At 47.7% G+C, this 24,099-nt stretch overlaps 1 pseudogene; it reads right to left on the bottom strand.

The window, feature by feature from the left end:
* The window catches only part of LOC146209891 (ABC transporter G family member 23-like), a 105,103-nt pseudogene that overhangs the window by 79,124 nt on the left and 1,880 nt on the right, over positions 1-24,099 (bottom strand).

Here is a 24,099-nt window from a genome sequence, read left to right as displayed (position 1 = left end):
CCCTGCTTTACTTCTCGCTTTACGAGGCCTCCAGTCTGCAGTCTTGAGAATTCTCTACCTGGGCAATTGACATTTCTTCCGCGATATATTTTAGCACAAAATGGGTCGAAATCGAAGGCACGGCTTGCTGATTCTGCTTTGTTTAGAAGTGCGAAATGAATGTCACGGGAAAGTTCACACGGAGCGTTGCATTTCAGCGCAACTAAATATTTCGACGGCAACTTGAACAACCCTCTGAGTTGGTACAATGTGCTCAGGTGTCTGCCTTGACACACCTGCCCCGTCGTTCATGTCAACTTCGAAACACATAACGCTGCCATAATCAGATGTTGAGTTTGGCCCAGCGTCTTGCGTTTTGCAGAAAGGAAAAGTATAATGCATGCGATTAAATGCCCAGAGCTAGCGCACAACAATAGTGGCAGTGAGGACGCAGTGAGGCGTCATTTAAGCTCGGAATGTGAGGCAGAAAGGCTATTCTAAAGAAGGCACCGCTAACAGGGATTTACTTCTCTTAGACAGATGAGCTAATACTTTAACGGCTTTTTGTTCGGAAGCGACTACATTAAGTTCGGCACACCCGTCCGCCAATGAACGCTGCACTGTCCTGGGTGACACTATTTAATGCATATCACACAAAGAACACAGCGGAAAGCAGGAATTTGTAAGGGCGAGTTGGCGAGCGCTGTTCCTTCCCAAATCACAAGGAAAGAACAAGAGAGCAAGGAAGGTACACCACCGCTTTGTCCTAGAATTTTCTCGGCTCATTCGTTTAATAGGAACCACTGATGCATCAACTCGCTCACCAGTTTACCTAAAGCAACACACTCAATAAAACAGGCGCAACGAATGCAAAAATAGAGAAGCTCAGCTAGACTTTTTATACAGAAGACCACCGATAAAGCCGTAATCTGTATGATCCCATACACGCTCACATGTGACTAAATTCGTATTTGGAAGCAGGGGAGGGCAACGGGAGCGATATTTCAGGCGCTTTGCCATTTCACGGGATTTGCAAAGTAAAGGTGATAGCACGAAAGTGGCATCGCTATGTGGCTATTCTTGCATGTCCTTCTGAACGTGCATGGAAGGGTTCTCCCGTCTTATATTAGAAGGTTTATATGCCCCCCCCCCCCCTCCCGAGAGAGAGTGTCGGTTTGTTATACTGTCTGCAGGCATGTACAGGACTCTGCGAAGTCTACAACAAATTTCACTGAATGCATGTGCTCAGCGGCAAAAACACTGCATTTATACTTCACCATTGAGTCGACTAGCGTCCCAAACACCGTAAGACGATAAAGTTTTATAACTGCCGAGTGCATTTCTTGAATTATTTTAAGCCTCTATGCAGCACTGCAGTGTCTGCGAACCCTCATTTTGGTGGCGCTTTTTCGAGCGTAGCTCCGTGCAGAACATAGTGTATACCAGGGCGGCGTCGGCGATCTCCTCAATGAAATGTGTAGTGACGAGTAGCGTGGTATGCATCTCGTGCGAGAGCACCAGGAAGTAGCGCCAGATCGCCTCGCGCAGCAACGGATCCAGTCCCCCTGTGGGCTCGTCCAGGATCAGGAAGGGCGGCTCGTGGATCAGCGCCACCGCCAGGGACACGCGCCGCTGCTGGCCGCCGCTGCATGTCGAGGGCAGAGCTTAGGGCACCAAGCACGTTGGTGCCCGAAGGACAAGCAAATCCAAATGCAGACAAGACAGAAGTTGACAGGAGTGTCCATCTGTTTTCGCCGTATGTATTCCTTTCTAGCTCGTGGCTGAAAGAACATTACATGCACTACAGCATGCGCATGTTCTGGTCCTTACATGGTTAGTATTTGTGTCTATTATTACGCAGTAACGTTCTTTTAGTCATGAACTAGTACCAACTCGGCCAACTTCATTCCTCACTACAGTGTATTCCTTGCTGTTACCTTATGCCCGTGACGAAGGAGTACATAGGCGGCTGTGTTTAAATTAAATGTAGTGAGGGCTTTACCGCTGCTAACACCGCCAACTCTCACACTATGTAGTTTTCTTTTTATTGAAAGCAGAGAAAGCGCTCTATTTAACCTATGCACATTTCGAGGCAAAGTGCACACTTGCACTAATGGAGATTTATCACTTTTGCTACGGTTTCTCTGCCTGCCAATAATTCAAGCGGATGAATGCCGTGGGGCATGCCTCGCTCTCACCCGTAGAAAAAAAAGTGGGCCCCCTAAGTCTTATTACTAAAGAAGGCCGTGACAAAAACCGCAGTTTAGGAGCTCAAACAACTATTTCTTAAAAACAAAATGGGGGCACTCACATATTTAAGGGTGTAATGCGACAGTATTTAATGGCTCCCGCCTGTCGGCTACCTCTTTCCGATCCAACATTTAACTACTAATCCCTGAACTTGTGCCTGTGTTATTTACACTTACTGATAAGCGAGCAGTAGTTAATTACGACAAAGCTGTATGAACTTGCCTGAAGGAATTAAAGGGGATACGGACACCAAATTTTTGCGCTGTACTTTTGTGTGGTAAATAGTGCGTAGCGATTCTGTAAGCATAAAGTACTGTGTTAGAAGCCCAAAATCACATTACATAATTTATTATTGCATATATAAGTACGCAGCAGTTTCGGGTTTGGTTCGTAGTTGGCACACAGCATTGAAATGCCACGTGGGTCAAAATCTCGTGACGTTGACGAGTAGGCGCGTCGTCTACTCTGCTTGCAGTGTGACTCCGCCACATGCTCTCATGGCGGAGTCTCAGTTCGGAAACAATTGGTCAACTGCATCCGTAAACATAATGTTTGCGTCGTTTTGGCGATCCTACCACCTACCACGCCGCGCCAACACGAACTGTTCGGAAACATGTCGTTACCCCTGCGAACACCTGTCTCTCCGACAACTTGCTTCACGTAGCAGCGCCGATCTCGGCCGTCCGCTTCGCTACAATGTTGCCCGAATTCCTACGCTATGCAAGCGGCTGGAAAAAGTTAAAAAAGTTACGGCCGATTTGCATAGTTAATGAAATGCGAAGTAGATGCGTAGCACCGCTTATCCCCGCTATACCTTTCATGCATTTCACACTTTATTATGCTTCGTTTTGCTTTAATACGCAGTTAGGATGGGATGGCTCGTACTTCGTGATGGTCTCCTGAGATTCTCGGTTCCCCAAAAAAGTGCAGAATAAGATGCAGCCAGTTCACCGATGTTAGACGAGATAGACAGAGTTTATTTAAATATTTACTAGTCAGGATCAATATGATTCAAGAATTCCTTGAGGTCACATTTGAAGTGAAATTTTGCTGTTTATTAATTAACCAATTGCATTTGTCGACGAAAACCCGCCCCCGATAAGGTGGTGCCTTCACACTCTCACCGGTCCTCGCACCATGACGCTGGTCGATTCATGTAATGGGAATTCTCCAGAGCTGACGAAGGGGATCTATGCTCGTCCGCTGTCAGCCTTGCGTGGACTTGAGCGTCCAAACGGCCGCGTCTCCGCCGACTCTCCATTTATGAGTCTCCGGCTCCCCGGTTCTCTATTGACGCAGCCGCCGTTTTCCAAGGCAGCGGTCCGCTAGCAGTGTCGTCTGACCGAAGCGGGCGGAGGCGGTTTCACCACTGCAAAAGGCGCGCCGGCCGCTTCCGGACCGCAGGGGGTGGCGCAGGCTACGCCTGGACCGCAAAGGAGCGTCACCGGGAACACGTGCGAGCGACCGAGACACTTCTCCGAGATGGATGGCGGCTTGAAAACGCGCGCGCGCACTCTGTCCTGCCGCAACCGGCCGCTCTTCCCATAATTCAGTCGGTTGGGCGCCAACTGTCCAAATTCCAGACAAGTCGAGCTCAGCACCTCCCCACCAATATTACAATGCCTGCAGATCCTTCGGCTTGCGACCGAAAGATCTGGGGTGAGATCATAGGGGGAGAGAAAGAGAGAAGGAAACGCGCTTCAAGGAGGATGCGAGCGGCTCGGAGCCAAGGTCCAGGGAACACCGCGCGTGCACGTCTGTTGTCCGTGAATACTGAGGAGTGACTGATACGAGGGGAGGACGCGTGAGCGACACGCGCTTGTGCAACGCTGCCCAGTGAAGGCCGCCACGTTCGCAACTGACGCGCCCCTCTCTTACTGGCTCGTTCACACTTAAGCATTCGGAGGCGCGAGCGAGCGAAATCCACTGCAGCCGACACGCTCCCTTCGTTTACACTTCTGAATCAACATATCGCCGCCGTCGCCGCTTCGACTGCGAGCTCCCGACAACCCTGACCTGACCGCTCGAATGCAGCTACTAATGCCACGAAAAGCATACAGCTATGCTAAGTGTCAATGGAAAAACGCATTATCATTCAATTCTTCACTAAATCATGGCACATTTAACTTACGTAATGAGGTAGCAAGAGCTTCAACATGCCATTGGCAGGCATCGTAAAACAAAAGGGGCATCCTTCCCTATTGCACTCGTCGCCCGGCAAAAAAGGCCTCGGATAAAAAGGAAAAATTAAAAAGTAACGATGCACCTCAAATGCATATTAAAAAACAAAAAAAATTCTAAAAGAAAAAAATGGCACCGTAAGTGGGATTCGAACTCCCTATGTTTTGCTCCGTGTAGTACTGCGCTAACCATTCGCCCAAGCAAAGATATTGGAGCTTAAGAAATATTTTTTTCTGCCGAGGCCACATTTATAAGTTTACAACTTCACATTTCAAAGTTTACAGACCATTGTTGCCGCTCTAAAAATTAAAACTTCTTGACCATCGGAGCTTACTGCCTGCTCTCAGGACATGCAAGTAATGTTCTGAATACCTATGCGCACTATTTTAACATGTTGAGTTTCACAGCGCTGGCAAATTTAGGAGCGCCGCCTCTTGGTTCATGCTGTGCTACCGTAGATCGACGTAATTTTCGTTGAACACGAAGCTGTAGCACAAACATTCAAGGGGAAAGATGCGACGAAGCTTCAAAACCGGCAAGCGCAGCAGCGAGGACACTAGTTTACTGGTAATTATTCTGATTTGTATGTAAACATTTTGGGGAGCGTCGCGCTTACCGAGGTATCCGTTTGTTTATACGCAAAGCAACAAGGAGCGCAAAAGCGTGTGAAACACGTAAGGTATTGTGCATTCAGTTCAGTCGTTTAGTCGTGTCCGACTCTTCGTGACCCTATGGACCATATTACGCCCCGCTTTGCGGTCTCTCACTATCTTCCTAACATCACATAACTTCATCTGCAGTGCCTCGAGGATACCGTCTAACCATCGCGTTCGCTGCATACCCCTTCTCCGGCGACCCTCAACCTTTCCCAACATCAAATCTTTCTCCAGCGACTCCTCTCTTCTCATCAGATGACCAAAGTAGCTGAGCTTTAACTTTAGAATTTGACCCTCCAATGAGCAGTCAGGGTTTATGGTCGACAATATCGATTGATTTGATCTTCTGGCAGTCCAAGGAACTCTCAAGAGTCTTCGCCAGCACCACAATTCAAACGCGTCAATTCTTCGGTGGTCAGCCTTTTTCACAGTCCAACTCTCCCATCCATACATCACAACAGGAAAAACCATAGCACGAGTTATACGTATCTTGGTTGGCAGACTAATGTCCCTGCTCTTTACTAGGTGGTCAAGGCTAACCATTGCTCTCTTTCCCAGAAGCAGGCGTCTCCTAATTTCATGGCTGCAGTCTCCTTCCGAGGTAATCTTAGAGTCCAAGAAGAGAAAATCTGTCACAGCTTCCACTTCTTGTCCATTGATGCTCCAGGACTCGATAGGGCAAGACGCTATGATCTTTGTCTTTTTAATGTTCAGTTTAAGCCCAAACTTCTCACTCTCTTCTTGTACGCGTATCAGAAGTTTCTTGAGTTCCACTTCACTTTCTGCCATTAAAGTGGTATCATCCGCATATCTTAGGTTGTTGATACGTTTTCCAGCAATCTTCACTCCAGCTGCAGACTCGTCCAGACCGGCCTTCCTCATGATGCACTCTGCAAAAAGGGTAAATAGGCAGGGCGACAGTATGCAGCCTTGCCTCACTCCTTTCTCAATCGGAAACCAATCAGTAAGACCATGTCCAGTTCTGACTGTGGCCTCTTGTCCTTCATACAGGTTCCTGAGGAGACAGAGGAGGTGAATTGAAACTCCCATCTCTTGGAAAGCTTGCCACAATCTGCTGTGATCTACGCAGTCAAACGCTTTCGCATAATCAATAAAGCAGAAGTATATGGGTTTCTGGAACTCTCTTGCTTTTTCCATGATCCAGCGAAGGTTGGCAATTTGATCTCTAGTTCCTCTGCCCTTGCGAAACCCAGCTTGCACGTCCGGAAGCTCCCGATCCACATACTACTGCAGCCTACCTTGGAGGATTTTCAACATCACCTTGCTAACATGCGAAATAAGCGCGATCATGCGGTAGTTGGAACAATCTTTGGCACTGCCTTTCTTTGGAATGGGGATGTAAACTGACCTCCTCCAATCCTGTGGCCACTGCAGTGTTGTCCAAATCTTCTGACATAATGTATGCAGAATGTTAACAGCGTCATGGTTGAGGTTTTGAAGCAACTCAGCTGGAATGCCATCAATTCCGCTAGCTTTGTTCTTAGCAAGGCTGGCTAAGGCCCATTCAACTTCACTATTCAGGATGCCCGGCTCCAGATCAGTAATCACAACCGTCTTGTGTTGGGTTTGCACATCCGGGTCTTTCTTGTACAGTTCTTCTGTGTATTCCTGCCACCTCTTCTTTATCTCTGAGGCTTCAGTGACGTCCTTGCCTTATTTGTCCTTTATCACGCCGAGCTTAGCACAGAAGCTTCCTTTGATATCTTTGATTGTCTTATACAGAGCTCTTGTGTTCCTTAATTGGCTGTTGTCCTCAACTGCTTGGCACTGTATGTTCAGGAAGGCATTCTTATCTCTCCTTGCTATTTTCTGAAAATCCGCATTGAGAACCTTGTATCTTTCTCTTTCCCCCATAACTTTTGCCATCCTCCTTTCCTCAGCTATTTGCAAAGCCTCTTCAGATAACCAGTTTGCTTTCTTGCATTTCTTTTGCTTTGAAACTACCTTAGTAGCAATTTCGTGTATTATATCACGAACATCAGTCCACATCTCTTCGGGCACTCTGTCTTCTAGATCTAATTCTTGAAATCGATTCCTCACTTCCACAGCATATTCTAACGGAATTTGATCCAGATCATACCTGAAAGGCCTTCTAGTTTTCTGCGTTTTCCTCAATCGAAGCTTAATTTTGGGTATCAGCGAGCTCAGTTACAAGCGTTCAATGTTCTTTTTTTCTTTCATGGGTCCATCGCTCGGTAAATTACCCTCTTCCTTGTTTTATCAAATTTTTTCGGCTGTTTATACTGGGCGATGGTACGGGATACGCTCTCGTGCGTAGGCCCTGTTTGGAGCCTGCAGTGAGCATTTTGGTAGTAATTATCGTGTTAGAGGGGCCTCAAGAACAGCTGTGAAGATTGTTATGCATGTAGACCACATTATTGAATTCCAGATTCAGTTTTACATTAATCGCCAGTGTATTGTGAGACAGAGCCGCGCCGATCATCGTCGCTCTCGAAGCGCTCGAAACGACGTAACGAAACGTTGAAACTCTCTAAAAAAGATACACAATATAGCTTCACGGCGTCATGGCATCGAAAGCATTCGGCTGTGGCCGTCATAATCTGCCTTTTGCGCGAGTTCTATGCGCATGCGCGAAGTCCCAGTGGCGACTGACGAAAACATATTGGATGGAATCGACGGCGTTTCTCGTCAGCGCCAGTGGACCGGAGCTGGCGGCACGGTGACCGCCGCAGGCTTGGCAAAGCGATGCCAACCACTTCTGCCGCGTACGGTTAAGGCCTCATTCTCACAGCCGGTGCTCCTCTCCGTCGCAGCGGCACCGGCGGGGGACACAGCACGACGGATGGAGCGGCGTGACGTTCAAACAGAAAGGGCCGCCGGACGCCGTCAAACCTGCTCGGGCGGGGCTTCGCCGCTCCCACGTGACTCTACGTCAGAGCGCTTTTTTTTTCTCCTGCAAAAAAAAAAAAAAATACGAAGGGCGGCTGCCCTACCTGCAGCAGTGGAAGTCGTGTACTCCGCGTCTGTATGGGGAAAAAAAAAAAAGAAGAAGCGTGCTGTCTCACGTGCTCTAGCAGCAGTTTGGAGCTAGAAAGCGTTTTCATCTCAGCTTTGGTAACGGTACAAACACCACGCGTACTGCGCCAAAACAAATGAGTATAATTATAGCAAGCATGTATTAAACCGCAGAAAGTTATGCTCACTCCAATAAAATTATTCTTCGCAATCAGCACAATCACAGAAAACGTAATGAACTATTCTATCAATGAAAGAATTGTTCGCGACAACATGGCAAGATGGTTTTGATACAAGTATTAAAAAATCAAATTAGAATGGCGCCGACTGAAATATTTCATGCAAATCTGTCGGAAGTCGAGGTTACCTGTGACGTCCTGCATAATGCAAAATTAAATAAAATCGGCATTTTTTGTTAGCCTCTTGTGCTTTGGGGCTTCAGTAGCTGTACGCAACTCCACGCAACTCAAGAATTTCAACTCAAGAAGGAAGTATTTCATTATGTAAATTCTGCATTGGCAACATCATTTGGCTTCATAACTAACAATGTAATGTACCCTTGTTCTTCCCCCCCTCCCTTACTTTTTTTTTTGATCTCGAGTCCAACTCTCGTCTACATTGCCGACCAGGCCAAAGATGCTAATTGAAATAATTGAAAAATTTACAAACTGCAGTTGAACGCCCTGGTTTTACATCTTTACATGCATTCATGCAGCGGTGAATAAAGCACAGTCGATCAGAGCTAGCATGTCTGCGGCGGGCGAGAGTGGATAAAACTTGGTCTCAATGGTTTAAAAGTTCCTCCTTTGAAATTTTCGCATGGATCAGCAGTTTATCTTGGGGCAGTAATAATTGCCCTCCCAAGCATCATTTCTAAGGAATAACAGTTAATCCTGAGGGAGCATTATTTGTACTGCCAGAGATCCGTTCTGTGGACCAACAGTTAATCTTTAAGAGAGTAATTGGTGCTCTCCTTAGGATAATTTTCGAGGATCCACTGTTAGTCCTTCAGGGAGTAACATGTCCTCTCCTTAGGGTCATTTTCAAGGATCAACTGTTAGTCTCTTGTGGAGCATATGCAAGGAGTAACTGTTCCTCCTCCTACAGTTTGTCCTTTGGAGACTAAGTGCTTATCCCCTTGAAGTTGGTCCCCAAAATGATTAATGGTTGTGGCAAACGAGTTGGTCCCTAGAAGGACTAAGCTCCTTACCACTTTTAGTTCTTTTTTTCTTAGAGTTTACGAACCTTGCACTCTAGTGAATATTGACAGTTCCAGTGAGCAGGTGGCACGGCTGAGAAAATCGGTCTATCCGATGGATGCCATGGCGTCCGTAACCTTGTAAAAGAGGTCTGTCTATAAAAAGGTGTGCATAAGGACACTAAAATAAGCAAACTAAACAGCAGGTGAGGAGCCATGCCGTACATGCACGGCGTATCTCACAGCCTAAAAAAAATGGCAAACAAAATTGCGTCTCCGCGGTATTTACACAGGCTAGGAAGGGTCTCTTGAAGACATAGCGCAAAAAAGGGTCGTTAACAACGGCGCGGAGAAGAATACCTGCATCAAGAAGCACCAAACGATACCCGTGAAATGTCAGAAGGGCGTCGTTTACATCATTCACCTGCCCTGCGGCAAATGCTACCTCGACAAGCAGGCCGCTGGCTTATAAAAATACTGCAGGGGCCTTTGCCTTTGCAGTAGCCTTTGCGATAGAAGGCCACTTGGCCGAACATTGCAAGAAAAAAAAAGCGCCCTCGCAAACCAGCTTGAACACCACAATGGTAACAAACTGCAGCCACGGGAAATATCAGCGCAAAGGAGGGCAAACAATTCCTTGAGTTTAAACAACGTGAGCAAGCCGCTATTCACGCTGACTAATAAAGAGAGGAAATATCTAGAACGGTATGCAGGTAACCGTGTATTAGGAATTTCCGTTAATTTTGTCCCCAATCGCACAGCAACTGAATCCCCTTAGTCTTCGTTAGGCCCATAATGTACAACGCCACACCGGCGCAGTGGGAAGCAATACTGTCCAGTTGAGGTCTCGAAGATGAGAGCATTGGCTAGTTCACAGGGCCCGGAAGGCAGCAGTCTCCGCTGGAATACCTGGCCTGAAAGCACCGAACACAAGGCAACTCAACAAGACCAAGTGTTTTGAGCAAGTAATATTATTCAGTCAGTCCCTGTCCTTAGTGACTGCCGACACTCTTGCTTTTCCTCTAGCAGCAACGGTAAGAAAACTTCTAGAGGGCACTTTGGGCCACTAAAGTGCAATGAGGTGAAAGCCGTTATAGCGCGGTGGATCGTAGCCCTCCGCTACGGCACCTCTATCTCCCTCTCTTCTTTCACTCCCACCTTGCACCCTTCCTTTACGGCGTGGTACATGTGTACGCAGGGAATCGTGACCGATATTGCGTTAATCTTAAAGCAGCGCAAAGCACAGGACAAAAAAAACAGGAGACGACACAAGCACTTGTGTCGTCTCGTGTTCTTTTGTCCTGTGTTTCGCACTGCTTTAAGATGAATCCAATCCAACTCGCCCAGTTTTCTATACTCGATACTGCGTGCTTTCCACCCTTGTAAATCAATTGCAAATGCCGCTGATGGCAGCTGTGCTAACACCTCCTAGAAATCTGCATCTGTTTGCTGTGTGGTGTGGCGTTCGAGGAAGCGGCAAATGAAAGGCGCCGCACGGACGCCTATCGGATGCCCGGCGGGGTCAGCAGAGTATAAAGCATGAATCGCCGGGTAACGTCGTGAGCTGTCGTGATTGTACAACACGCGCCTCTTGTTTAACACAACCACCACTTCATTGCAGGCATCAATGTTCACCGGCGTTCTATAATTCGTTTACAGGAAAGGAAAGGCGCAGCATCTGTCACTTGCGGAATCCCGCTATCATCCTCACGGTATACAAGGAGAATTATGAAGAGCGTTTCACGTTCCGGGGAATGTTGTAGAGAAAGCGGCTCCAGCCCTGCGCCATGCCCCAGATCGTGAAATGCAGCCTCTTTCGAACAGTAGGTAATGGAGTTATTTTCAAAGGTGCGAAGGCGTGGGGAATGTTGGGCTTCCCTGTACAGCAGGTGTTCTTGCTGTGCGGCTGCTGCCTTCGCTCGTACCGAGTGGTGTTGCTGACCACCGCTGCGTCCGTGGCTCAGTGACACATTGCGGTGCGGAGATGACGACGTCTCTTCTCGGACTGTACACGTTTATTTACACTTTTTACAACTGGCGTATTTACACAAATGTCGTCGGATGCGACATCAAACGTAGAGGGCTAACTGCGACTGGTGAACGATCTGAGGTCAGAGGCTAGCAGAATCAGGCCTTGGCCTCCTGCTACACTTTAGGCCGGAGTCCCTTGAGACCTCCGTCAGCCTAGCCTCCCTCTCGAACAACCCGTCTGCTCTCCACTCTCGTCCGAGCCCAACTCTGCTCCCAAGCCCAACTGTCTTCCCAGCCAAACCGTCCAACCTCCTTCCTTAGCGCTCAAAATTCGAGTCTATTGTCAGTTGACCAATCAACGTACGCCACTCTGTGGCCAATAATATGCAGTTCTTTAAAATGGGCTGGCCAATCACTGTGCCCCATATACCCTCTCCTACGCATGTCAAATAAAACACACACAAAGCACGCACTAAGCGGCGAGTAGTTGCGCACGCACACACATACATCTGCAACAGATCCTCCAACGCAAGAGGCGCCAAGCAGTGGCAAAGACAAACGGCGTCAACGGTTACACTTCCGAAAATACATAAAAACACACACGCGCAAACCTCAGGCCCAAACATTCCGATCCCTGCTCTTGGCCGGTTGCGCGCGGGCGGCGGATTCAAAGGGACACACAGGCGTCTTCTCGGGAAGACATATGTCAACAGCGCGTTCTCCCAAGGCCCGTGTTACGCCGCGTTTCGGGATTTATGGGTTCCGCGCCCTCTCCACTCGAACCGGGAGACACCACAGTTAGCGCCGAAACCACAACCACTGCGCTTATGCTGTGCGCTCTAACTGCACTGTTCTGCCTCCCTCGCGGCACGGGACGGACAGGGCCGGCAGCGTCGACCGCTTCCGAGAAGCGGTCGCCCGCGCGACTGTCATAAACCTGCCCGCGTCAAGCTACCTCTTGACTTGGTCGCCCCTTCGGAATCTCGTTTCCGTGCGAAGCCCGCAAACTTAACTAATGGGTGCCTTGGTCTTTGTCATTTGTATTTAGGGATGGATGTTTCTGCGCAAAGACATCCCTTTCTTCATTCTTTTGTCCAGTACATGCTGTCCAACGCCTTACCTGGTTTAATCGTCTCATCAAATGAAAGGGGTTCTTATGGTGTGTCGCACTTTCTCCGAGAGGTGGTCGCCGCTTATCTTTTTTTTTTCATGCGTTTTACTCGGGAGTATTTGCACACAGTAAAGGAAAAGCGCCTAACACAGGACATGGTCTTGCCAGTTCCCCTGTACCGACAGATTTTCAGATACAGATGGTCATGATAGGTCAAAGAGGGTATGAAAAATGTGAATCATGCCTGCAACCAAGACATTCATCTTCCATCTACACACTGGTACCTTACCTGTGAAAACTCCCTACTGAAAAAATCGTGTGAGGCAATAACCTCACATTTTCTCACACAATTTCACGCAATTCACATAACAAATCACATACAAGTCGCATATAATTGCATATTGTCTCATAGTTTCTTGTACATTATCATAAATTATGTACTATATTTTATGATAATGATGTGCACCGTATGAGACTATGCGATTTGATGAGATTTTATGAGGTTATTACCCAGTAGAAATTTTGGTTTTTCGGTAGGGTTGGTCATATCAAAAAGGAATATATGTACCGTAGAGGACAAATTGTTTCCTGTGTAACAAATTAGAGACAATTGAGCTCATTTTCGTAAATTATAATAATGCTATTTTGTTTTAAGGGGGAGGGGGGGAGGGTCGCGTTACAGCGTACCATTAAGAAGAAGCTTACCATACAATGCCATATTTGTGTTGGGACTGCACTCTGTATGGTGCAGTGCTGTGGATTATCGACATTGTGAGTCTGAAGCGAAATTTGTGTATGATCACTTTGTTGATAGCATTATAAAAATCCATGTGTGTGTGTGTGTGTGTGTGTGTGTGTGTGTGTGTGTGTGTGTGTGTGTGTGTGTGTGTGTGTGTGTGTGTGTGTGTGTGTGTGTGTGTGTGTGTGTGTGTGTGTGTGTGTGTGTGTGTGTGTGTGTGTGTGTGTGTGTGTGTGTGTGTGTGTGTGTGTGTGTGTGTGTGTGTGTGTGTGTGTGTGTGTGTGTGTGTGTGTGTGTGTGTGCGTGCGTGCGTGCGTGCGTGCGTGCGTGCGTGCGTGCGTGCGTGCGTGCGTGCGTGCGTGCGTGCGCGCGCGCGCGCGTATATATATTCTGTAGTTATGCACATATAGAAAAACAAGTGGCGCAGTTGGTAAAGCGCTGGGCTGGGGATCCAATGGATGGAGGTTCGATTCCCGGTAAGACAAGGTTTATTAATTTATTTTTAACTCCCGCTCTTGAGACCGTGACACCCTCTACCGACAGTCTCTGCCGACAGCTCCTGCTGACAACGATGAGACCTTAAAGGCCTTAAAGCTGACTGTTTAGTTCATATCCACATACCTGAGATGCTCGACGAACCGATCGGCGGGCAGGAGCTGGAAGAAGGAGCATAGGAATGCGATGCGCTCGTATATCTTCGCCAGGGGCATGCCGCGCAGTTGGCCAAAGAAGTACATGTTCTCGGCCACCGTGAAGTCAGGGTAAACTGCAAGTTCCTGCGCGGCAACGAGCACACCCGTATACATAACAAGAGATTTGGGGTAATGGCGATCCTGCTGCCGCGTCATGACCAATATCCCTGTTGTGACATCCGCATGATATAGTGAAGCTGCTGCCGCCCAGCTGCGACAACTTGGATGAAAAGCAGGCTTAACACCCACTATACTACGCGGTGGTAAACAAATAGGCAGCTGGTTGCAGTTAGAGATTTGTAGCTGGTAATTTAGTATAATCATATTTGTGGTAAAATTTCGAAAACGCCATTAACATTGGGGCTGTGGGGCCGCAAGTATTGACCACTCCTCAAGTGATTTAAAAATTTGTGCCTGCGGAACGAGGTTCACTGCTGGGCGCCGCTTCAGCGCGCAACGCGGGCGCGTGACTTTCAAAATGCTTGACAAATGACCAAAGTTAGCAGAGCCACACATGCGAGATTAATCGCAATTTTCAAATTTTTAAAAACGGATATTAGTCTTCATTGTCTAATTCTTGGACCGCTAAAAATCTAATTATAACCAGGTTCATGTCTATTTGTGACAGTTAGAAAGATTATTACAGTTTAGTTAACCCTTTAGCTGACTAACATGTTAACGTGATTTGTGTTTATTGCGATGTCCGCCAACACTGGGGCTACTTTAGCGAAAAGCGACAACTTTTTACCTCAGGAAACCTGTTTTCAATAATGAGTAGCAGAGCTTAAACATCTGGTGTATTTGTACCAAATGCTCCTGGCGCAGGCACGTGCCGCGAGGACACATTGATGGAGCAAGGAATAATCGTTCTTCTCTTGTATCCGTGTTCCCTGACGTCAACTCAGTCATCCTTAATGAAAACCAACATGAATATCTTGTCAGTCTTCGATTTTGTGACTTCTGTTCACAACTTTATTTCTCATTCCGCCATCGTAGCGGCATGTGGTGCTAAGCGGTACCTTAAAGGGAAGCTGAAGCGGTTTTCAAATTGCATGAAATGCTGTGGTTGGGAAGAAAAGACCTCGAAAATCATATGTGTAAATTTTTTCTCGATTCTGTCCGTTAGAACAGCCGCAATCGCCTTTTAAAAACCCGCCGCGGACACGCCCCCGTCGCCTCCGGAAGCGCCGGGTTGGGGGATGGCAAAATTGGAGAGCTGGCGGAAATGACGCCATTCACGGGGAGCCGGCCGGCCGTCCTGCCCGTCCCGCATTGCTTGCTCCGCTGCGTCTCGCGCTTTGGCGTGGCGAACGACGATTCAACGTAATCCTTTGCTAGTGCCATTTGTTTTTTCTAGTTCGAGCGTTCTGTGTGGAGTGGGTGTAGCGACAAGTGGCCATCATGCCGTCGTTCTGCGCAGCATTCGGCTGCGCGAACACTGGCGGCCGGGACGATGTGGTGTTTCACACGTTTCCAAAGGACAAGAAACTTTCAGCGCGGTGGGTCTCTGCCGTGAAGAGGAAAAATTTCGTACCTACGAAATCAACTGTGTTGTGCTCGAACCATCTCCGTGACATTCCATTTTTGGAGCTGCTGTTACGTTTGTGCAATCTGCCTATAGAACTTAGCCAGAGCTCTGTACAGACATTGTATGTTAGGGGTTTTTTCGTAGAAAGCAAAAGTATGCAGACTGTTAGCTCAAGATAGGAGTGACAGTCCACATGTCATTCGCAGAATGAATTCGCTATGAAGTCCAACACTTCAGTAAAAGAAGACCTGCATGTGTTGCTAAGTGCAATTGCCAAATAAGGTTTCTAGAATTGATGTCGTTACATGGTGTTGCCATGAATAAAGCTGCAATGTAATGAATGCTAACTGAAAATGGAACCACAATTCGGCACTTACCTATATTGAATCCCAGAAATGCTTGAAGCCTGTGTATAAACCAGTTTTGGCAGGGTACTTTCGAACAACGCTCAGCACACAACTTAAGAATATTTGAGCAATGCAAACAATTTGCATTCGTGAATGATTGACAAGGCTGATGATCGACAATGGTATAGCGTTCGTGCAAATTTTTCGTCGGGTAAAAATGGCAAACTCGTCGAGCCGCGGTATGCATATATCTCTTGTAAGTCATTCTGCTGGCTATCTCGCTGCGCAACACCACCAACTACATCCTGCCGAAACAAGACCAACGGAAAGTCGCAGACAAAAAGAGGTGCACAGGACGACGCGGCAAAGATCTGCCTCGTTTTCTAGCTGGCTTTACTTGTTTAAAATGTGCCAATTCACCAAGCTCTCCACTCTACTACATCTCGTAGGACGACAGAAGAAAAAAAAATACAGGGGCGCACTTAATAGCTTCCTCTGTCATCTCGTTACACTGCAGTCCAGCAGTGAACTCACTAAACAGGTTTGGCGCTCTTTCGTAGTAATAATTAAAAGGCCTTCGGATGTAACTAGGCACCGTGCTCTAAATAAATGAAAAACAAATGCTTTACCTCGCTGACTCGTGTAAGCATGCCGGCGTTTTGAATTCGATATTACAGGTGTCTGGTGTTTCGGCTGTTATGCAGCAGCCAGTAAGCAACAGCGTTTCGACGTGATTTACTTTATTACCACTTGCACATATACCTCGCAAAGATATGTAAAAACAAGCACCTACGCAAAACATACGTACCAGAGGAGATTTCCAACCCGTGAAAATGTCGCGGCGTCACTTTCTCCATCGGCGCACTCAGCGGCGTCGTTGGTTCCGCCGTTTTCTGCAGCCGCTGATAGCTCGAACATACATAGCGAGAGTCCAAACTGTTCACTACTGCCCGCACTATCCATAATTTTCAAGACTAGGCCTTCCAGCCAATTGAAGCAACGCGCTAGCAACGCACTACGCAGCAACGCCGTCGGTGCAGGCCGGAGACCCGAGGGACACCCGTAGATGACGTCACGACGGTCCCGACCACTCACAGGCGACAGTGGCGTTCGCTCGGCGCCCTGAGGCGCTGGCGCGCGTTTTCTTCTAAAAAACAGCTGTTTGCGTTTATTTAAGCCCTTTTTTAATGCGATATTCTTGTTCAGTGGACCAAAAACAACGAAATGCTGCCGAAAACTCAATTTTTTCGAAAAGTGCTTCAGCTTCCCTTTAAGCGGTAAATGTGCGTCATCCGGGGTCTGTAGTGCTACACTCTGACCCAGGCAACCTTCGACGCACAGTCTGTCGTTCGCAGCAGAACATTTTCGGTGCCCTTACTATACGGATACAAATAGATGTGATATCCTCCTCCTTCCTTGGTCGTCGTCGCTGTGCGGGTCGCAGAAGCCGCTTGTGCATGCGGTGTAGTACCGTTGCGTACCTGCGGCATGAAACCGACGCCGGGTCCAGGCACCAGGCCTTTGTGCAGCTGCTGGCCGAAGATGAGCACGCTGCCAGAGTCCGGCTTTGAGAGCCCCACCATGCACTTGAGCAGCGACGTCTTGCCGCATCCACTGGCGCCCAACAGGCCGTAGCTGCAATACACGCTCCGGTAGGCATACATATTTTTAAAGAGCAACTCCGGCGATTTTCAGACTCTGCTGAGCTAATGGTTGATTATATTGCTCAAGGCTTGGCCGTCAGAGTACGCGATTTCGTTTTATAAAACACGCCAGCAATAATTTTAAATTAGCAAAAACTTGAATTAAAATTGAAACACCCACACATCTTCAGGAGAGCACTGTTTTGCGTGACGTCACATGATGACGATACATGGATGCAGTCGAGCCGCAGGCACATGCTGCCTTTCTCTCTAGGAGGGTGCCTCGATGTAGCACACCGCGAGTAGAGGTCCGCGAATGTCAATCGCCGTCATGGCACCGTGTGGAACATACTATTTAATGTCGGTGAGTCGTCCTCGATGTCACCGGGAAGTGAGAGTCAAGACTTATCACTCAGTTGCAAATTAAAAAAAAAAGAATGCAAGGAGTACCCGGCGTGCATGGCCAATGAGGGCAGAACAAGCAAGCTACCTTAAATGCGGTTAAATTACTGCAGTGTGAAGAATGCGTTAGAATATGTAAGCCATTATTGCGCTTCAAATGACCAAAATATATGAGGGCATGCAAATTCCCATTCTTGCCTCGATGCCGACCCAAAAGGCCGCCTCGCCACGTGTGAAATATCTTATTCACAGCTGCAATACCTCTGTCACACGGGAAATTCAGTGAAATTCTAACCGAATGATGTTTGTTCCCTTTGATACCATTTCTTCTACGCGCTGCTACACAATCAAAACCACAATACCCTTCTTTATCTTTATCAGATAAAGAAGGGTATTTTACTATTTTTTCTGAGAATCAGTTTCAAGAAAATGTGGAGGCTGCTGTTCAGAAGAATTTCAAAAGTTTCCTATGAAAGCTACTATGGAAAAAGAGAGGGCTATGGCTCTACTAGGTGATCTTGGGCGCGAACGGATACGTGAACAGATGACACAATGCAAGCAATTACATTCGTAAGTATTCTTCTCGGCAAAAACCCATAAACGAGATGATCAGTTCAGAACCATCGTATCTGAGAAGAGCACGGCAGCACCTGGTCTCCAAATATTTGCAGAATCACCTTTGCTCGTTGACTTTACCAGACCTTCTAAGGCTACCCAACTCTGAAGCCCTTGTTGAATTCCTCAATGAACACAACCCAAGAAAATGTGTTGGCTTCAGCATGGATGTCAAGAATTTATATTATAGCCTCCCCCATGACTGCCTCTTTAAGCGTGTTCAAATGTGCATTACTGAAGACAATAATGAATGTGACTTCATTGACGTCTCAGGTGTAAGTGTTGGAAGTTTCATCGAACTTTTGTGGTTCTACCTGGAGTCCACCTTCATAGGCTGGAAGGACAAGCTGTATACGCAGAAGGCCGGAATATGCATTGGGCTGAGTGTTGCACCGATCTTGAGTGACAACTTCTTAATGTACGTGGACAGACACCTGAAGGATAACTTGAAGGGCCTACACCATTCCACCTTCAGGTATGTGGACGACCTTTTAGTATTCACAGACCGTGAAGGATTCAATCAACGAGTGAGGAACATTATTGATGTTTTTACTGAGTGTGGATATCGGCTGGAATTTACTGTTGAAGAACCAGTTGACGATCGGTTATATTTTTAAGATTTATTGATTCAGTTCGGTGAGGATAATGTTTGTTGGGAATACAACACGAGATCGGTGAAGCCCTTGCTAAGCTCCAATTCGGGGCATTCCAAATTAGTGAAGAATGGGATGATCAACACATGCTTGTTAAATGCGTTGAAGAAATCGTGCTACCACGGCATGGGCAATAGTTTTGAAAGACAATTGACAAGAATTGCAAAGGCCGGTTGTAAGGCCGCTGTGGTCCTTTCTTTAATGTTTCGGCGCGCGTGCCGCAGAAAACGGCGATGGAATTTTCTACAAGCTGCGAGAACGCGACGCGGCCGATTACGTAATCTCAGCCACCGCGCTGCGCCTCCTCGCCCTCGTCGTCATGGGCAGAGTCACGCGTGCATTCCCCAACACGGTCCCGGCCCTCCTCCGCGCTTCGCGCGGGAGGGCCGCGCGTGCTGACCATGTTCGAGAAAATTCGAGGCCTCTCCAGAAGGCCAAGGGGGGAAGGCATAGCTTTGACAGCGCTAAGCTGTTTTCCGTTCCTCCTCCGCGCCTAGAAGGTTCTGCGCTGGCTATTTAAGAGCGCGCCGCGCAGCCATCGACGGTTCTGGTTCTTGTGCTGAGGCTAGTCGCCGACGAAGACAGCGTAGCAGGCAGGCCCCGACTGAGAAGTCGTAAAAAGAGCTATGTGCTCGTTTTGCCGTTAGTTATTCGCTCAGTCTCTTTTTTGAAATGTGTCGCCTCTCTGTCTTGTGTAAATAAGTTTGCTGTATCTTGTGTTTGTGTCGTATAAAGTTAATTTTCGTTACTGCAAGTTCGTCGTCCTGCGTCTCAGTGTGCATTTGTGTGTGAACTGCATGTCGCCTGCCGAATCGAGGAGCAACTTGGAGAGGTGCTGGAAGATTTGAAGAGACAAGAAGAACCCGTCACCGTTTACTCCGGTTATTGGGAGTCGGTTATTAATGAGGCCAGTTGCCGGGTACTGAAGAGCCTTAAAGGAACGCTCAGACAGAAATCCCTGCCTAGCATGGGTGAGAAGAAGAGGATGGTTGCGGTGGTACCGTATGTGCACAGAATTTCACATGGCCTCAAAAATGTAGGCAAGAGGTTTGGTGTTGACGTCGCATTGACCGCCCCGCTCAAGATGAAGAGGATTTGCCTGGCTATTCAAGAGGGAAAGAGAATCGAAGAAGCAAGAATTTGGGGTGAAACATAGAGACCCATTTGTTAGATGCAAGACTGGCGTTGTGTACAGGCTTCCGCTCTCTTCTGGAGCCTCTTATATAGAACAAACAGAACGCTGTATTAACTAGAGATTACTGGAACACCGGAACAACTTGGAAAGTGGCAAGGACAAAACATTTCTGGTCTCACATTGCCATTCATGTGAAACAATGAAGAAGGAGAAGAAGTGTACTCCTATGTTTGACCAGGCTAGGATTTTGTATCGCCACTAACAAAAGATGAAGAGAGAGATAGTTGAATCATATTTTATTTCAACGGACATTAAGTGTGTCAGCAAGACTTCTCTTGCTCTATTAAGCAAAGAGATGTCTTTTTTGAGTGACTTTTTGTGCAGCATGTGAACCTAGGGGTTGTTTCACGTGATTGTTTTGTTTTCCTAATATTTGTTTTTATCTGGGTCTTGGAGTAAAGGCTTAGGCATATTTGTGAGTCAGCGCTTGTACTGTAGCTTCCTTTTATCTTGTCCTGTGTCTTCTTGTTGGCGCTGTTTAAATTAATAATGTACAGGAGCACGCCGAGCGAGGGTGTAACTGCCCTCCCACGGGTACGTTCTCTGCGTGTCGAGAGCAGCGCGCCACGACCACGTGACTGTCCTTCTCTTCCCCGCATTCTCCGCCTGCCCGCTGTGACGGCAGTTGCTGCCGGAGGAGAGGCCCACGCTCCGTGAAGAACCGCTTGTTTTGTATGCCTTTGTTTTCACAGCGCGGCGATTTGCCTTCTTTGGCCCTTTCGACGCCAGCAGCTAATCTCAAACATGCATAGCACCTGAGAAAATGCTTTCCGCTCACGACGCAAATTCGCTTGATTCCGAAAAGCTCGCGAAGACCGACGCTTTGCAGCAGCCATTTTGAGCCTTGCCGACTCAAGAGAGAAAAAAAAAGGTGGCGCGGATATGACGCCTTATGCCATGTTACTTCCTCTACACTCGAGACGAGGGAGCAGGAAAAGCCCACATCACCCACAATTGGAAGCCAGTGACTCTACTCCTGCTCTCCCACTGCGGGGCGCCCGCTGGTCTGTGAACACTTTCGATGTGCTCTCGAGTCCACCTGCTCTTCCATTCGAATTCGCCATTAGAACGCAACGGTGCTAACCGCGTGAGCGGCGCGGGCGACGGTGCTCTAGCCGTGCGCTACGCAATAGGCATAAAACGCTTCATGTTGAAGCTGCGAAGCGGACGGCGCTTTGGAGATTATCAGCGCTATAGTAAATGGTCTATTCGTGGAACTGCCTTACTGTCAACCCAATTGCCTCATAGTTAAAGAAAAATGTAATTTCGGCGACGCCTTAGTAGAGAACCGGCAGTTATACTATAGGGCGCCGAGCAGAAATTTTCTTCTATCACAGTTTTATTCCTAGCAGAATGTCTTCGCAGATCTAAACTCCTCAGTAAGGTTTTTTTTTTCCTTTAGAGCACAGCTCTTTGGGGCTCGTTCCTGGGCTTCGCGTCGGCGTCGTGTCGGCATGGGCCTTGTAGACAGCTTCGCCCCACTTTCAGCCCCCGAGCTCAGCCCCCATCTTCCTGCGGGCGCCGACCGCGAGTGTTACCTGAATGCTGCGCGCGCTACCCTATTCGCCGCTGCTTATAGCCCCTCCCCCCCCCTCTTCCTTCGTGGCGGCGAGGGTGCTCTCCGGTTGCCGAAACACCAGCTGGCTATCGGCAGATCACGGTGCTTGCATCCCAAGCCGAAACGTAGAGTGACGTTCTCTTCACTCGCTAGCGGTGTCAGCGGCATCAGTCAGTTGCTGCTATCTGTTCGTCGAGCAACGTTCCTATGTGCCCACGCGCTGCCTCCCGCAACCTCGCGATAACTTAATTGCTCTCCTCATTTCTCCGACCATAAAGCTTCTTTCATGACAGCCAAGAACTGTTAGTGGAGTGTTTCTTGAAGGAATACGTGTGAAAAATTAAAAAACGTTGTCTGTAATTGTACGTACGTGTCTTGCTCGAAATCTTTGCCTGAATCTATCGAAAAGATGAAACAGCTGATGAGCTGAGCTCAAATTTCGCATTAGGAAATAACGTAATCGTCGACAAATTTTTATTTTTGCATTCTTTTATTCACGCGCGTATATTAGATTTTAGCATCCTTTTCTGACGATGGCGGAATGATTCCGCCGTGTCGGCATTATCGTCTGGTACTCGCGAGGCAAAACTTCTCCATCAGAAGCTTCCTGTGTTGGCAGCAGTACCGTGCGATATGTTCTCAGCCCACGTGCATTCTCACATTCAGAAGGGGCAGCGGATTTCAAGATTCATTTTGTCGCGAAGCTCCTTGTCATGAAATTTATGGTAAATAACTTGTCTTTCGTCGAATAATTCGTGCATAACAAACACTAGCTACTACCCATTGCTGCAAGGAACACATTAAATGTGAGCTGAAGCTATAAGACAGTGATTTCACGACGATGACATTGGAAGCTTACATGACTTCTTAAGTGCACTGGCTAGATGAAACCATTTACATTAGCAGATCCGTCGCCTAAGAGAGGCGATATATGCTTGCCATGTCGTCTCATCTATCGCCGAAAAAACGACCACAAAAGTCTAAAGAAACAAAAATCCCAGAATTGTGGTTTCAACGTACGTAAGATGGACGGGCAGGTGTGTGAATGAAAGGTTGTATGAACTTCAATATAGAAGAATCATCTACCGGGTTACATAAGTGCCCCGTAAAAAAAAAAAGAAGAAAATACTAAATGCCAATCCAACGTCAAGGATACACGAGTCCGCAAAGTACTGAAAACCGGATAACCAGATAAATACTTAAGTTGTGGAAATCTGAAACCGTGGTAAATCCAGAATAAGTAGCCTCTCAGTCGTTGCCGGCAAAGGATTTAGGTTTTCCGGGCTCCAGTGCATTAGCGGCACGTGCATGAGACGAGTTTTCATGTTTGTTGCTTAACCGCCAGTATATATGCAATTAACCTGTGTTACAAGAAATAAACTCCCACTTATTAATGTGCGCCTTAACCTGCGATTGTCCTGTCTTTCATCTCTGTTTCGGTGCCAGTGCGACAGTCATAAACAGTTGATATAAAGACTCCGTTATCCTTAAGAGCCAGTGGTTACTGATTCAGGCAGGCCTCTCCCTCAGTCCATTCTCCACCACAACATCTGCACATCACGCTCCGGCTACAAACCTCTGTAGCTTTCCTTTCCCCTCCAATAAGTCCCATTTACTCCTTCAGGAGGATGTGGAGCAGCATTCTCCACTCTTCGCTACCCTTGAAGTAGCGTATAGGATGCCTCCTTTGTGACCCCTCGAGAATCCTGCAGGTATACGCTCCGCATCATCCCCGTGTCTTAGCCACTGAAACACACACCAGCGGCCCATACCTCCACCCGCTGGATGTATTGTCTCTCTATATCCTCGCAATTGTCCGTGTCTTCCAGTCCTTTGCCCTCCTCATCTCTTCTTGAGTGCGCAATGTAGACTCACAAGCTGCTATACGCCGCATGCAGAAGCACACGCTATGCGCCGCCTTCCTTTCAACAAGAGTTCAAACGAGCGGTCTCCGTATGCCCTGTTACACAGGTGGGGTTAACCTGGGTTCCACTGTTTTTCTAAGTTGACTCCCTAGTCATTCGGCATTTACGGAAATGAGCTGGTCCATCAACTCGCCCTTGACACTCCTAACCTGGCACCATTTATTCCTTCTCTCAAGCTCTTGTAGAATGGGGGGGGGGGGACCCTCCCTGCGCCGCACATTAAGAAAGGCAACCTCCAGTTTCGTTTCGATATGCACCTGTACCAGAGGCTTGCCTTCTGGCCCATTCAAATGAATGCACTCGCTGCCCCATCCCGTCCCTTCCCCTATCGCATAGATCCGACTCCTCCAGTGCCTGTGCAAACCTACCCCAGTGCCTCTTTTCATGCTCAGATGCTCAGCAGTCGGGTTTCCGCCGTCTCCTTCCAATACCACCTAACTCAACTGACTTAGAGCCGAA

This window comes from Amblyomma maculatum, chromosome 1 (assembly GCF_055883805.1).
Source record: "Amblyomma maculatum isolate TAMU_Amacu chromosome 1, ASM5588380v1, whole genome shotgun sequence".
NCBI lineage: Eukaryota > Metazoa > Arthropoda > Arachnida > Ixodida > Ixodidae > Amblyomma > Amblyomma maculatum.
Note: the sequence above shows the minus strand (reverse complement) of the source record. Positions and strands in the feature narration are given on the sequence as shown.